This window comes from Suricata suricatta, chromosome 5 (genome assembly GCF_006229205.1).
Source record: "Suricata suricatta isolate VVHF042 chromosome 5, meerkat_22Aug2017_6uvM2_HiC, whole genome shotgun sequence".
In the NCBI taxonomy this organism is placed as follows: Eukaryota; Metazoa; Chordata; class Mammalia; order Carnivora; family Herpestidae; genus Suricata; species Suricata suricatta.
This window is the reverse complement of record NC_043704.1, coordinates 56,406,095-56,424,213: the sequence shown is the minus strand read 5'-3', so window position 1 is coordinate 56,424,213 and position 18,119 is coordinate 56,406,095.

The following is an 18,119-nucleotide window of genomic DNA, read 5'->3' as shown; positions in this document are numbered from 1 at the left end:
CATCTATAGATCTGTGTTCTAACAATATACTCAACAAACAACCTCTGGTTTTCATTTAGCCTTCATGTACCACTTTCCCTGTGGGGAAATATCCCTTCCCCATTTTAAGTCCTTCATACTGTGTGACAGGCTGTATGGATACCTGTTCTTTTTGTCTAGTTGGAATTCATTCAGTCTTCTTTTAATGAAAACATTTTTATTTCCTTCAATCCATGTTGTGGAAGGATTCAGCCTTCCTGGTCTAGGACTAGGAATATGACTGAGGCTTAGATAAATCAAAGTTACAGTGATTGGTTTAGTAATGGTAGGTGAACAAATCTAAATCAATGAGAATCAGCCCCAGGACTTCTGCTTGGTTCTAGCAGAACCAATCTTTGCAAATATTTGCAAATATTTAGAATTGGACATGCTCTTTCTCCTTGAGTTGCTAAACTGTTAAGAATGTAAGCCCAGAGTTCGATAGTCAACTTTGCCATATTTGCCTGCCTAACAAAAAAAAAAAAAAAAAAAAAAAAAAAAAACAATTCAGACAAAAACAATGGCAAAAGACAAGTTAGTATCTATGCTACTTAATCTAAATATCTGAATCCAGCTGTCTCAGAAGTTGGCACTATTCTTCTCAGTTATGGGAGCCAGAAATTTTGTCCTTATTTTGTTTTGCATAAGCTGGCTTGCATTGGACTTTCCATAGCAAAAGATCTGTCTCACGCAAATATCAAATTAAAACCTACTTTCTCTGGCTTATGCATCGGTCTGTGAACTGGTTAGTAAGCCCACTCTCAGTGTGCTGACAGACAGTATTCTTCAGCATACTAAAATGAGGACCAGATCCTGGAGCAGGATAAATCCACCAATTCAAAGGCAGATTTGTGAATCTGTATAGTTAGGAGGGCATGCACTTTGCCAAACTAAAGACTTGGTATTACATTGTAGGAGGCCCATCTACCCCGAGAACAGTTCTTGGGCAGGTAAGTTATGTAACATCTCTAAGTCTCAGCACTCACAAGCGTTAAATGAAGCTAATAGGAACATACCTCATACTAAAAGGACTTAATAAGAGTACGAGTTATGACAAAAGCAACAGTTACTGATTTCCCATTACGTACAAACTGCTACTTTAAGTCATATGTAGAACAAGCAAGAACTCATGGCTGAGACTTATTAAGGTGCTTGAGAAATTGAGACACCTCGGCAATGCACTAACCAGCCTGTTTTGTAAAGAACCCATTGCCTTTTAATCTCAGAGAACCACAATTCAATAACTACTTATGCTTATTGGTTACTTGGGTTTCTGTTTTGGAGCGTTTGGGGGAGAGCTTTTTTGGTCAGATCCTTCTATTTTCCTTGTATTAAAATTTTTTCGGGGCACCTGTATGGCTCAGTAGGTTGAGCATCCGACTTCAGCTCAGGTCATTATCTCACGTTGGTGGGTTTGAGCCCTGCCTTGGGCTCTGTGCTGAACACTTGCTCAGAACCTGGAACCTGCTTCAGATTCTGTGTCACCTTCTCTCTCTGACCCTCCCTGCTCATGCTCTGTCTCACTCTGTCTCTCAAAAAATAAGTAACTGTAAAAAATTTTTTTTTAATTTTTTCAAGTTTTTCCTATAAAATTAAATTGTTTCATCTAGAAACTGAAAAATTGGAAATAAAAATAAAATATCAAAAAAGGACATATTTAATCCTCCCATCTGGCTAACTTTAAGTTACAATTCATCCAGTTTTACCCAGTCTAAGCAACCACATAATATCCCAAGCCTCTGGAACTCAGCAGCTCACCACAAATAATAAAGAGAGCTGAGTAGAAATCCTTTTGTGGCCTTCCTGACCTCATGAGCTCTAATCACTTTTCTGGCTCTGATCTTTTTTATGCAGTTCAACTTGTAACAAAAGCGACAGCTTTCGGAAAGCAACGCTTCAATCAGTAACCAGAATGTGAAGCTTATGAGAACAGGACCCTAGGTTCAGCCAATTGGCTTCCTGGACAGATTGACTTCATGGAATGAAAAATCCAGTTCTATAACTGCGATCAGCACTCCTATCTCATACCAGCACTCCTCCAAATACATGCCCTTAATTGCAGCAGCAAGCTGGTAAGAGAATATGGGTGTCTCAGCAGAACCCTTCACAACTATGAGAAGGAGCAATTATAACACAGGATCCCAGTTTACCTCATGCATGCTTTGCATGAACTTTCCCATCTGAGGAACAGAGACATATTGAACATCTAGTCGGACCTGTAGGGATTTGCATCCTACTATGGTGCTTAAAACACTCATGAAACCACGGTAAAACAATTTTGCAGAAGAAAATTAAAAATTAGTTTCAATAATCAGGCCATATAAGAGTTTACTGTGTAGTCATCTGTGTCAAATTGTCCATTTAACTTGCAGGAGGACACTAAGTTAAGGACTGTATAGATAAGGGTGCTGAAGCTCACAGAGCTTAAGAAGTTGAACTGATATCACATAGTTTAAAGATAGCAAAGTCAGGATCTGACCCAGTTTTATGTAAGGTCAAAATCACTGCTCTTAACCATACTACTGAACTACCTTCCTAGCAGAACAGTACAAACAATATAGAGAAAGCCAGGGACCTCAGTCTTTTCATGCAAATGATATCTACTGAATGGAGCAGCTTAGTTAGGAAGTAACCTTTCAGGCTAAGGGACTATCTGTGTCTTCTCTATGTGATTGCTTTGCACCAGAGAATTAAACCATGGACTTCTGTAAGATTGATAGCAACAGAGTGATCATTACTTTTCCAAAACTGCCCATTGCACCTTGGCAGGTATTTATGTTTTCTTCAAACAAGAGAATGCCCAGAAGCAGTGCCATGAATCTAAATGCATAGGCCTTTTAGCAGCATTCTTGGGGGGGAGGAGCAACTTTACAAGTACCTGAAATAATGACCGAAGCAATTTTTTAAATGTGTTCAAATAACAGTTTTGAGCACAGTCAGGTTGTTCCACCTAAGATGCAAAAGAAAGGTAATTACCTGTAAAACACATAAAATGTACATTGTTTACTCATCATTAACTCTGAACACCTTTATGCTAATGGATAGAATAAGACATGCTCCCAGCAATAGGGTGACATAAACAGCCTAAGTCAGAGGGACACAAAGACCTCCCCAGCTGAGTGAATGACTTCCCAGTAACCTTGAAGAATCCCTGTGACCAGCCATGGACTTTAATCACCTATGGAAGCAGTAAATTATGGGAGAAAAGCCAACAGGCACCAGAAACTGCTTTAGACACATGACCTTATCTTTACATAGTCTCTCTGAAGGTGAAAGCAAACCATGTGCCAAGCAAAGGAACAGAAAAGCAAGGAAGAATATAAACAGCAAGATGCAATGAAAAGTCAAAGCCTTAGTCCTCCAAATCTTAAAAAATTTTTTTCATAATTGCTACTCCTTCAACATTTCTATAAAGTGGGGGTCCTTAAAGTTCTTTGAACCATTAAAAAGGCATTTCTGGAAAACTTTGAAATCATAGAACTAGAGTCTTGCTTTTACCATCTATTCATGTTTCCTCCTCCACATTCTCCAGGAAGCACAGAAGTTTAACTAATGTTTTTTAGTTCCTGCACTGTGCCAGGCAACTTATATACAATATATATATAGAAACAAGTGTTCACTATGAACTTTTCAGTACTTTTCTTTTTTATTATCCATCCTTTCCTCCTAGAAACAGAAATTATCCAAATTATTGCAAAAGACAACAAACAAACAAGCAGAATAAAAAGGCAATACCTGTCACTTATCTTGACATTTTTCTTTCTTTTCACAATTTTGAAAAGAATTTTGAGAATATGTGATTTTTTTTATCAAGCACTTTTACTTTGTTTATGGCAACTTCAGTAACAAAGAAAAACCAGGTTGCCAATAGCTAAAATAATTTTATTGAAATAATTTATAATGATAGCAGTATAGATATTAATATAGGTAGATATAGATATATAATCTCCACTTTAGTCCTTCAGTGAGGTACAGGAGGATGTAGCCTGGAAAAAAATGAGAGGGTAAGCATCCCCTAGACCTGGAGTTGGATGGGGTTGACTTTTTGGCAAACAGAGGAGCCCTGTGCCCCAGCTACACATAGTGTCCCAGATGGGGCTCAGAGAGGGATATCTGAGGCTGGTCTCTAAGGGCCTTGGCCTTGAGAGCAGCAGTAAGGACCTGTGTGGGCCAATGGGGAGGACTTCTCAAGTGGAGAAATCTGAGCTGGCCCAGTACAGTTCTATGAGAAAAAATGACAAAAGACCAATCTGTGTAAAAGAATCATGTAACAGAATAAACAATGCTGGAAGCCATGTCTGAACTCACTAAGCTGAGGAAAAACTCCTTGTGAGGTAAGGCGGGTTTGCAAGGCCTCCCGCCATCAGATGGCGACTGATGTCCACCTCCCACTCAATTATTTTTGCTTGCCCACCGATGCCTAAGGTGCTTTGTTGACTGGTATCAGGAGTGACTTGCCCTCTTATCCTAAAAATATGCCAATTGTACCTTGTGAAGAAACTACTATTAGATTCCTTACTGCCCTGGTAATTGAAGACTAGACTCATAGTAATTATTTTGTAGAAGGTGAAGTTCTGGGAAACCTAGGTGCCCAGTTGGTTAAGCTTCCAACTCTTGATTTCAGCTCAGGTCAGGATCTCATGGTTCATGAGTTCAAGCACCATGTTGGGCTCCAGTTTGGGATTTTCTCTCTCCCTCTCCCTGCCCCTCCACACTTAATGTGCACATGCTCTCTCTCTCTCTAAAAATGAATAAACTTTAAATAAATAAAAAATGAAAAAATAAAAAGGTGAAGGTCTTTAATTCAAACAAAACAAGGCATGAGTTTTGAAGTTTTTCTGACTACAATTTAAATACTGGCTATGTATATGACCATGACTAAATGACAAATTCACTAAGCTTTAGTTACCATATTTGTAAAGTCATAACACACCTAAAGGCAAAGGTATAAAAATTAATAATTCAAGGGGTGCCTAGGTGGCTCAGTCGATTGAGCGACCAACTTCTGCTTGGGCCATGATCTCACGGTTCATGTGTTTGAGCCCCACATCGGGCTCTGTGCTGACAGCTCAGAGCCTGGAGCCTGCTTCAGATTCTATGTCTCCCTCTCTCGCTCTGCCCCACCCCCAGTCACACTGTGTCCCTCTCAAAAATAAAGACACATTAAAAATTAATAATTCATAAATTGATGTGGCATATAGTATGTGCTCAATAAGTGGCAGCTATTACTATCATCGTCATTATTATTTTATAAATGTGATCCATTATGCAGAAAAGAAAAGGTGACCTTTCCACAAAAGGGAGCTTGGAGAAGGTGCTGTGGTATACAATGCAGATCTCCTTCAGGACCCAGGCATTCTTAAACTGGGCTACCTAGTGTACAGATCACGTATCACATACACTAGCAGAAGCTATGAGATCACATGTAGAACTGGATCTAAGGGTGCTGAAACAAGGGGACATGGAACATTAACTTGGATAAGAAAGAATTTATCACTATGGGAGCATTCTCCTGAGACAGGATTTAACGCACTGCAAGGACTTCACGAGACACTGCTAACAGGCCACTCAGAGCATGTTGGAAGCACAAAGAAAGTTATGGCCTGTGTTAGGTGAATGAGAAATATTAGGGGTGCCTGGCTGGCTCAGTCAGAAGAGCATACAACTCTTGATATCAGGATCATGAGTTTGAGTCCCACGTTGAGTGTAGTAGAGATTATTAAAAATAAATAAATAAATCAACAAACTTTAAAAACAAGACAAGAAATATCAGAAATTTTTCACTCCTAGATAGACTAGCTCAATATGGAAGTGCAAGCTGAAAACTGACAGCTGGTGGTGTACCCGGTCACCTGCTTTGTGTGAAAAGTGGTAATGATATATACGGTATCATGAGAAATAGCAAAGGGCTTGGCTGGTTGGACCAAGCCTGGAAAGAAAAAGACTAGGAGTTTTGGAACAGAGAAGTCTGAGAAAGAGGCATGCAACGAAACATGGAGAAATGGACCCGACATGTGATACCTGCATACTGTATACTGTGTGCTTGTAACCAGGTGTAATCTCCCAGAAGATGCCCTGGAGCGTTTATCGGTACTGCCCTATTCAGTGTGAAGAAGGGTCTCACTCTCCCATCCATTCACAGATAGTGTTGAAGAGCACCTCCCCAGAAATCTCCTGCCCTGTGTACTTATCTCTGAGTCTATTTCCCAAGGAACCCAATCCAAGAAAAGGTCAAACTAAACATTCATAACTTACAAAGAAAGACAGCGGCACCTACGTGACTCAGTTGGTAGAATGTCTGATTCTTGATTTTGGGTCAGGTCATGATCCTAGGGTTGTGGGATCAAGCCCTCTGTCGGGCTCTAGGCTGAGTATGGAGCCTGCTTAAGATTCTCTCCCTCCCTCCCTCTCTCTCTCTCTCTCTCTCTCTCTCTCCCCACCCCTCACCCATGTCCCTCGTTTGTGCCTGCTCTCTCTCTCCAAAATAAAAAAAATAAATGCATAATTTAAAAAAGAAGGAAGAACAATGGAAATTTTGCATGAACGATAATACTTTCATCATAAAATGTGCATTTTAAATCCCTGAATATTTTAAAGAGACTCAAGCAAGAGACTAAAATTGTTATCACCACCACCCACCCTACACCTGCTAACAATACAAACATACAGACTCACAACTCACAGACATACCCACACACATATAACACCCACTACTTGGAGCAGAAAGGAACAAAACAGTGGGATTTCTCACCAAATCAGATTTTGGATTGGAGCAAAATCAGAATATATTCTAGAATGTGCACAACATACACATGAGGTAATAAATGATTAATTAAATGTGTGATGCTTAACTATATTATGGAATATTATGCCAGAAATGAAAATGGCCTCTTTTAAGGATATTTAGTGACATGTTATTACAAAGTTTGACATATTACAAAGTGAATAAAACAAATATGATACCACTTCACACCCATTAGAATGGCTATTACCAAAAAACAAGCAAATAAGAAAACAACAAATGTTTACATAGATGGAGAAAAATTGGAACCCTTGTACATGGTTGATGGGAAGATAAAATGATGCAGCTGCTAGGGAAAACAGCACAATGTTTTCTAAAAAAATTAAACACAGAATTACAATATGATCCAGCAATTCCCCTTCTGGATACATACACAAAAGAATTGAAAACAAGGGGCACCTGGGTGACTCAGTTGATTAAGCCTCTGACTTTGGCTCAGGTCATGATCTTATGGTATGTGGGTTCAAGCCCTGCCTCAGGCTCTGTGCTAACAGCTCAGAGTTTAGAGCCTGCTTCAGATTCTGTGTCTCCCTCTCTCTCTGCCCCTCCTCTGCTCACACTGTCTCTGTCTCAAAAATAAATAAACATTTAAAAAATTAAAAAATAAAAAAGAACCAAAAACACAATTATTTGCAATAGCCAAAAGGTGGAAACATCACAAACGTCCATCAAAAAATGACTAAAGAAAATGTGATATATATGTACATACACTGGAATATTACTCAGCCATAAAAGAGATTAAAATTTGAATATACCGTACAACATAAGACAGAACTTAAAGACCTTACAGTAAGTGAAGTAGGCCACACATAAAAGAATAAATATTGCATGATTCTCATATTTATATGAGGTACCTAAAATAATCAAATTGGTAGAGATAGAAAGTAGAACTATGGCGACAAGAAGTTACAGGGAGGGAGGAACGAGGGTTTATTGTTTAATGGGTACAAAATTTCACTGTGGAATGATGAAAAAATTCTGGAGATGAATAGTGGTGGTGATTACACAACACTGGGAATGTAATTAATACCACTGAAATGTATACTTAAAAATGACTAATGAGTCAATTTTATGTTATGCATAAAATAATCACTAGAAAACAACCAAATATGGTGCACTATGGTACAGTTTTTGTGAAAACATAGCTAGGTTCTATAATGAGCATCTAAGAATTCTCCTCTCCCTTCTTCTTTCCTTCCTTCAAAAACCATATATTGAACCCTTAGTGTCGGATCCTAAATATTTAGGACACAAAAATTTCTGAGACAGAAAAGTCTCCTGCAAAGAGCAGACAGAGCCATAATTTAGAAGGGGAAAAGAGATACTGAAGAGAATATGTCACCACAATTTGATTAAAAGTTCTAATGATCAGTAAGACAGAACGCTGGGAGAGCAGTCAGCTCTGCTGTACCCCGCCCCTAGTAAAGCTCTGGGATATCAGCAGGAGAGCTGGCATGGAGCATTTATAACAAAATATATTTTTCAACAAAACAAATATTTTGAACATCTACCTCTAGGGAAATACATCATACCTAACTAATTCAAGGCTTACTTCTAACAAACTTCTATCATGCCCGTCTACCCTCCCATGGAAGTTTGTACTGGGCAAAACAGCCATTTACAATCTTTCTCCAACATTCAACTATCAGTTAAAGACATTGCTGTATCTTGTTTACCACTGTACCCCTACTGGCCATCCTGGTGTCCGTCACTTAATAAAACTTCAAGACCTGCTGTTGAATAAACATATGATGGAGAAGGAAGACAGAGGTTGAGTTTCCTTGGAGACTCTATGGGGACTGAGGATTAAGGTCACTGCAAAAGATGTCATGCTATTTAGGGTCCAAAATAGAGCGGAACAGCTCCTTGTCCCGTAAGTGATTGGTAAACTGAATGACAGCTGAGGGTTGACAGCTCTCTTGTTTATAATTTCTTGGTGGGAACTCTAGCAGTTTGTTGAACTATTATGTATTTAAACTATATATTTATTAGGCTATGATAACTCTCTGAATTAAAACTAAAATATCTAGAATGAATGGATGATGAATGAATAATAAATAAATAAATAAATAAATAAAATTTCTATCACTTCTGGAAAGATAAAACCTATTTAAAAATTAAATTGAGAAAAAAATGTATATTAGCATGGAAAATGGAAAATGCTTAAAGAGGCAATGTGTTAAGAAAAATGTAGTTGGGATCAGATGCATTGAATGTTAGTCCCAATTCAACCACTTAAACCTGGGTAATCATGGATCAATTACTTATTTTTTGGGCCCCAGTTTTCTTGTCTATAAAATGAGAACATTGAAAGGAAAACTCTCAAGTTTCTTTTGGGGCTATTTTTCTTGAATTCCACATCCATCACTATGGCTCATGTGATTTAGAATCAGGTGAAGTATTACAGAATTTGTAACATCTGGGATTGTCATTGCATCTGTAGCTATCAGGTTTGCTTTGGAGAGATGACCAAATTGTTTTCAGAGAAGACAAAAAAAAAAAAAGTTTTTTTCAATGAATGGCAATAGGAATAAAATTACTAATCTAAATAGCCTCAGCAAATATGACATCAATAATCTAAGATTAATGAGAAATTAAACTCTCTCAATTATGCAAACATTTTTCTTTTGTGTAAAGTATGGAGGCAACCAAATGTCCATCGCTGACAAATGGACACACACACACACACACACACACACACACACACACTGGAATATTACTTGCCAATCAAAAAATTTTGCCATTAGCAACAATGTGGATGGAACTAGAATATATTCTACTAAGCAAAATAAGTCAGTCCCAGAAAGATAAATATCATATTATATCACTCATATGTGGAATTTAAGAAACAAGATAGATGAACATAGGGGAAGGGAAATAAAATAGGATAAAAACAGAGACGGAGGCAAACCAGAGACCCTTAATTAAATACAGAAAACAAACTGAGGATTAGAGGAGGGGTGTTGGATGGGGGGATGGACAAACGGGTGATGGGCTTAATTAAGGAGGGGACGTCCTGGAATGAGAACTTGGTGTTGTGTACAAGTGATGATCACTGGGTTCTACTCCTGAACCTATTATTACACTATATGTTAACTTGGATTTAAATACAATTTAAAAAATAAATAAATATTTTTAAAAAGTATGGGGACATGTGGGTGGCTTAGTTGGTTAAGCATATGACTCTTGATCTCAACTCAGGTCTTTTTTTTTAATTATTTTTTTATGTCTTTATTTTATTTTGAGAGAGAGAGACACAGAGTGAGCAGGTGAGGAGTAGAGAGAGAGGGAGATGCAGAATATGAAGCAGGCTGCAGACTCTGAGCTGGGGCTCGAACCCACGAACTATGAGATCATGACGTGAGCTGAAGTCGGATGCTTAACCGACTGAGCCATCCAGACGCCCCTCAGCTCAGGTCTTGATCTCAGGGTTGCTTGTGAATTCAAGCCCCATACTGGGGTCCACGCTGGGTGTGGAGCTTACTTCAAAAAAAAAAAGTATGGATGAGCACAGAGAAAACAATCAGTCTCTCATTTATTCTTTTGATGGTTAACTTTATGTGCCAATTAAGTTAAAGTGTGTAATTGTTTGGTCAAACACTTATTTAGATGTTTCTGTGAATGTACTTTTTTAGATGTGATTATTTAATTCAATAGACTTTAAGTAAAAGAAGTTACTCTCCTTAATGCAGGTAAGACTCACTCAAGTCTTAAGAGCAAGGATTCTCAAGGTAGAAACAATTCTCAAAACTGCAACATGGAAACCCTTGCTTAATTTCCACCTTCCTGGCCCCATAATACAAATGTCAGACCTGCCAGCCTCTACAATAGCTTAAAACAGTAACTTAAAATAAATCTCCTTCTCTCTCATTGACACATACATGAATTCTGCTTCTCTAAAGAACCCTGACTAATACAATGATCTTAACACTATGATAAATGCTTTCTTGTTGTTTAGTAAGTATAATTCTTCATTTAGAATAGTTGGGGAGAAAGTTCTAGAGGATGCATCAAACAAATTCTCTGCTCAGTCATTCTCAATTTAAATTCATGATGTTGCTTGAAGCATTCTGTGTCTTGATCTCCAAATATCCTGTAGTCTTAGACTTGCTTTCCACTACTGGGAAAATTTTAAGGATATAAAATCTTAGAATTTTTGAATTGCTATTAAGAAACAGACTTAATTCAGATAATAACAGTGATAATGATAGTGGTAGTGGGAGGAGTAATTATAATAATGGTTCACACAACTAAAAATACAAAGCAGACCTGGTTTTAGACCTAAAATGCTTCCAACAATGTCATCAAGACCCCTGAGCCATCCTTGACTTTGACTTTTTCAGTGAAGAACTAACTCTTAGACATTCTCTAATATGGTAGCTCCTAGGTGATTCCAGCATTGTCTCATCCTACATCCAACAACTCCAGTGGAAATAGAGATCCTCTAATTCTCAATAGTTACAAACAAATTTCCAGAAACAACTCTAATGATCTCCTCTTACATGTGCCTATAGATATATCACTACTGAGAGAACAGAATTTGCTGATTGGCTAATAATAAGTCACTTCTTATAACTCAGAATGTAGAAGAAAGGGAATAACACTGCAGGGTTGATATAGGGCAAGAAGCAAAATGAGAAAATTCCCAAAGAAAAATGCTATTGCCAGAGACCAGCACCATTTTTCAAAATAAAAATTAAAAATAGAGGGTAATATTCTTTCTAGTGGGTATTCTTGACCTAGAGGTCTATAACAGGCAGATTTCTAAAATGGCCCATGAGGTGCTCCCCACAATACCAACCTTGTAAAACCCCTCCTCTTGAGAAAAACATCACCAGAGCCTGTGAATATGATAGAATATGACTCCCATGATTATGTTACAGAAAGGATTTTTCAGATGTAATTAAAAGTCCCTAATCAGTTGACTTTAAATGAATCAAAAGGGAGATTATCCTTCCTGGGGCTGACTTAATCAGATGAGGGCTTTAAAAGAGACCAGAAACATCAGAGAACTCCTGTGCTGGACAGGCATGTCACGAATTGTGTTTTCAGTGGGGCCTTATGTCTTCCCTAAGACCTGAGGGTGCTCTTTGGGGCTGAGAGCAACCCTAGCCAATTGTTAACATGAAAACTTAGGTCTAGATCATTTTATAACCCTAAGAACTGAATCTTGCCTGTCAATTGCCTAAATGATCTGGGAAGAGCTCCAGCTACAAATGAGAGGCCATAGCACTGGTCAACACCAGTTATAGTCATGTAGGGAATTCTGAGCTGCAGGAATGGTCAGGCAACTTGGTGGTTTTTAAGATCATGATAATTTGTTACATGGCGAGGAAATGAACAGAAGGTCACTGCTTAAATTCCTTTGTGCTTCCATTTTTATGACGAGCAACAGGATGTACAAAAGTGCACACCATGTATGTTAAAAATGACAATTGCAGTGTTAGGAACAGAGTTTTCTTTGAGTATTTTTAGTTTCCAACAGTGACAAATATGACCATTTTGAGATGTGAAATGTGCGCTTTCCTGCAAGATGCCCTGCAGTGGAGTTTCAGGCATATTTTTTGGCAAAATCATCTGAAGCTTCATTTCACTTGCTGAGCTAAAGACAGAAAAATGTTGATTGTTTACATGCTTATTAATACCCTTTTCTGTCACAAAGAGCAATGTGCATTTCTTGAAATCTGTTAAATTTTTTTAACGTTATGCCTTCTTACCTCTACATCAGTAGATGCCTCCTGAAGCTTTAATACTCCAAAAAGATGGAAGAAATACAGAAAATGTTTCCAAAAGATGTACTTTCCTGTGGAACTAATGTAGAGGAATTGTCAAATCTTTACCAAAAATAATACATTATGGAAGAACCAGGGACCAGAAACTGTGTTCTTTCCTCCATGAATCTACCTCCCTACCCTGTGACCCTCAGAAAAGCTCTTCTGCCTAAAAGATTGAATAAACCCCAACAAAAAGAATCAGTGAAAGGATCCCATGAAAATGAGGTGCTTTAGGAATTCCAAAGTGCTAACTAAAATTAAAACACAAGATAACATATTTATTAAGTGGAGGATTCTTTTCCTCACCCAAACAGTATATCCGAGACACTAGCATATTTAGAATGTAAACCTTTTAGGAATGATGAAGCATAGGGCATAAGTGATCCTTGGATTGTGTTGTAGGATATATTTTATTGGAATGTTGATACTAGGAAACAAATTACACTAATCAGCCTGTTAAATAAAACTTAACCTTATAAATTATAATACTTGTATACTTTATAAAATTTATGTATAGGGACACATTTAAATGTTTAGTAAATTGAAGCAATTAGTAATTGTTACTGGCTTAAGAGTCTTAAGCTATTAGTGTAATTAAGGCTATTTGTATAAGAATGAACCTTGATATAAGGGGGTATCTTTCTTTTTCTTTCATTTTTATTTTTTGCCTTTCTTTAACCAGCATTTAATAGGAATCCAAAATTAGTTCGAGATGATTTCAGTCAGGCAAAGTGATGATTCAAACTTCTCACTGCTCTTTGGATAATGAAGGTGCAGTGAGAAGCTTTCTCCATTCTCTGGGTAATATTCACAAGGATGACTTAGGGATGACTTAAGATCATGAGCAGGATGACCTGCTATTGTCAGGAAGGAAGACCTTCCTCTGCCCTGTGTCTAGCTGGACTTAGAATCAAATTGACATGAGACAGATTAATAGGAGAAAAATCCAGTTTAATAGGTATACGTAGGGTGAAATCCACACAGGCAAACATTCCAAATACAATGAGGGAACGGGAAGCTTATATAAAGGAAGGAGAGCAGTAGGATCTGGGTATGCAAAGGGAGAAAACTCATCACCAAGAAAGTGAAAAGGAGTATTTGGGGAAAAACCAAGTTGCTCTATTATGCAGATAAGTTCCTTAAAGTAAAAAGAGTCTGTTACAGGCTCTACTTTCCAATGTAAATTTAAGCACTTACAGAGGAGGCAAAGAGCTTTTCCTGTCTGCTAGTTTTTTATTGCTTTAACTTGAAATAATCTTCATGCCAAAGTGGCACGTTTTGGGGCATCTCATCCTACACCACTTCATTATCTTTGCTTCTTTCTAGAAAGTCTTTTTGTAAAATTTACTCAAAATGATCCCTGTATTCCATCAAACATAATATACTGATATTCCTAAAAAGTAAGGGAGCTTCTCTATAAGTAAATGTCACACAGAAAGCTCAGGGGTATCTCTGGAAATTGCATTGTCTGACCACTTCATGGTGCATTTCAGAAATCCAGAATCAGATTTCCCCTGGACTCTCCCTGGATCCTACGTTTGTTTTCCCATTGTTCTGGATGAAACTCATTCCTCCGCTACCAGGCACTCCACGTAGCCTAGTGTAGGTGTGAGACTTGCATTCTCTATTTCCAAGAGACAACTACTTAGGGCATAAAGAAAACTTTTATTATAATATCTGCCTTGTTCTGTGTTTAATAGAAGTCCTTACAGCTAGGATTATTTGATCAGGTTAAAACAAATCAGTGTCTCCAACTCACCAAACATAGATATTAAGTAAGAAGTAACTCCAGTCAGTTTTGCCTTTTCCCACAAAACAGACTTGGGAACTAGAGGAAAATGTAAAACAAAGAACAATAAACTTCTAGAACAGTCTAGGTTTAATCTACTGAGTGAGTCTCTGTAGTATTTTGAAAGTTGTGATGATACCTGATAGGTTGTCCTGATAAGATGATGCAGAGGTAAATGTGTCAAATTTGGTGTTACTTAACACTATTTAAATTAGCTACTTAAAGCATGTTATACCTTTCCAAGAAGGATTTGCATTGGAGAAACTGTGGGAGTCAGGACTCAAATACAGATCTTCTGCATTTCATCAAAATTGAGTTACTGGTTCATTTGGGTATTCTTGGCCAAATCATCCTAGCAGTTAAAAGAAAACAAGGAAAGTAATACTTAACATTAAAAGATTAAATCCCCTAGTTAAAAAAAAAAAAGTTAAAGGAAATAGAAAATGATAATGCTATTATAATTGTTATCATCTATTGCTATTATTTTTGTGTCCAGCTTTCTCTAAGCTCCCATTATTATTATTATTCATCATTTTTGTTGGACATTGTCTAATGTGCAGTGAGCACATACTCAGTGCTCTGCACCATCCTAGAGATGACTCCTCCCTGTCTTAATCCATCCATAATACTATCTCAACTCTGGGGCAGAGAAGACCCAGTGGAATGCTGCTCCAGAAACTAAAGGAAAACTCAGGAGCGAACTTTCATAGAAATCCTTCTAGGAACATTGATACAGTTAGGAGAGGACCCATAAAGCAGGTGCCAGGTGCTGTTGCAATAGAAAGGAATGAATTAATGTATTGGGCAAGGCCACTGCCTAATGCGATCTTTCAGTCACCCACTGACTGAGGCAGAGATCTGCTACCTCCTCACTAATTGACTCCTTTTATTTACCTGTTATATGTATCCCAATATAGTAAGTGCTAATAAAGGTGAAATAGAAATTAACCCATATATAGGATGCAATTGGTGCCTAATAAACATTCCTTAACCTCCAGAAGCTAACAAGATTTTACAAAGATAAGATACTGGAAAGGACTAAGTCAAAGTAAAAACTCAGGCAGCTTTACAGTATAGAGTACAAGCTTCTACCAATATCAAAATTTGTTATAAAGTTATAGGAACTAACACAATTTTAATTCAATTGTGTTACTTGTGTAAGACTAGACATAAAGATCAATGAAACACAACAGAAAACAATGTCACAAATAATCATGCAAATGTAAATGAAAACAAGGAGATATCACTTTCGCCAAATAGATTAAATATTCAACAATATCAACTGCTGGCAGGAGTGGTAGGCAAAGGAAACTCATTCATAAGATAGGACATCAGAATAGCTCTAGGACAAGGGGTGGCTCAGTTGTCTGAGCATCTGACTTCAACTTAGGTCATGATCTCATAGTTCCTGCCTTTAAGCCCCACATGGGGCTCTCTGCTGACAAACACAGAACTCTTTGTCTCCCTCTCTCTCTGCCCTGCCCTGGCTCATGCTCGCTCTCTCTCTCTCTCTCTCTCTCAAAAATAAATGTTAAAACAAAACTTCTTTAAAATAGCTCTAGTGCAGTGATTTCGGACAGCGATTTGGCAGCATCTAGAAAAATCCAAAGTACCTAAACCCTATATGACCCAACAATTCACTGTCTAAGTATTTTTCCTATAGAAACTATGCTCAAATACATATAAATAATGCCTCATTTTTGTAAAATCTTGGTATATTACACTAAAAATGTACTGGCAATGAACCAGAAAACAGTTTTAAGACAAATAGGAGCATAGATTTAGAATTTTTTAAAAAGGAAAACGCTGATTTACATCGAATTTCATTGCAGGAAGGGAAAGGCTAAATATTTATCATCCAGTAGTTCTGCAAAAAACATCTTAATATTCCTTAATATCAAAAGCATAGGCTTTCTTTAGTATACATGTACTTACTTTAAAAAGCCCTCCAAGAATTTTTGTGGCTTTTCCAGGGAGGAGGAGCTTTCTGACATTCAGGTAGACCTCACGAGAGTAGGACAAGCAGAACTCATCATCATATATCAACGATCTGCAAAAGGTTATGAAAAAAGATATCCTTACAAAATATGTTTGAAACAGGATTAGGGTGCCTTTCCAATAAAACATAAGTACCTCCTATTTTGTTAAAACTTCTCTAACTACTACTAGGTAACACTGATGTAATGAGGATAATTTTTCCATCAGTGGGCAAATAAAATGTGCATTTATTCAATGTATTTATATGAATAAAATCAACCTATATGTATCAGAATGAGGACAGATTAATGTAAAATGCATGGCTGCAAAAAGATATGTGTAGTATGATATTTATATGCATTATTTAAAAAAAACAAGGAATCTAAAGTTTTAGGCTACATATACAGGTAGAAAAACTATGAGCTCAAAGGATATACACTAAATTTTTCATAGACATCTCTGAGGAGGGAAAAAAGGCAATCGAATTGGAGAGGGAAGATTTATATTTATCAATAGTTTGTTTTATATTTATGTCTGAATAAAATTTAAAAATGACATTTCACAATTACCAAGACAAGTATACATGTAACTACTGAATTATTTATTTTTTAACTCTGTCAATTTTGGATTCATGTACTAAGGACTCTACAGTAAGAAGCAAATAAATTTATAATGTTGTATCTTACTGATATAGTGATTCTTTTAGCATAATGAAATGTCCTCTTGTCTCTAGAAATTATTTCTTAAATTAAAATTTATTTGATTTGTAATATTAATACAACCATTCCATTTTTCTCATGCTCTTTGTCATTTAAATTTTTTATCATTTTATTTTCTACTTTTGTGTATCTTTTAACATGTCTCTTATCCAATTTGAAAATCGTCAGAGAGAGAGAGAGAGAGAGAGAGAGAGAGAGAATCTTAAGAAGGCTCCATGCTCAGCAAGGAGTCCCACTCAGGGCTCTATTTCATGACCCTGGGATTGTAACCTGAGCCAAGATCAAGAGTCAGACACTCAAACAACTGAGTCACCCAGATGCCCCTGTAATCTTTATTCTTGATAGAGAGTTTGGTTTGACTACAAATAAGGTCAAATTTATGTCTACCATTTTGCTGTTTGTTTTCTATATGACTTTTGTCTGTTTTTTTTCCTTTGCTATTCCCTAACTGACACTGTTGTTAACCCCATAGTTAGACAATGGTACTATGTTAGTCTAAATCCTCAAGACACAGACACCAGGATAGATTAAATGAGCATGGATTTGATTAGAGGAAATCTCTTTAAGAGAAAGTGAGATAGAGTTTAGGAAAGCTACCAGACCATGAAACAAATTTCATTCTGACTGAGGATGTAAAGGAAAAATGATGAGTTGTAGCATTCTAAAATGCAATAGAAGGAAAACTTCCAAACTTGTTCTATGAAACCAGCATCACTTTGATACCCAAACCAGGCAGAGACCCAGCCAAAAAAGTGAACTACAGACCAAAATCCTTAATGAATACAGATGCAAAAATACTCAACAAAATACTGGCAAATTGAATTTAACAGAATATTTTAAAAAATTATCCATCATTATCAAGTGGGATTCATTCCTGGGTTACAGGGCTGGTTCAATATTCGCAAATCCATCAATGTGATCCATCACATTAACAAAAGAATGGATAAAAACCATATAATCCTGTCAATAGATTCAGAAAAAGCATTTGAAAAATACAGCACCCTATCTTAATAAAAACTCTTACGAAAGTTGGAATAGAA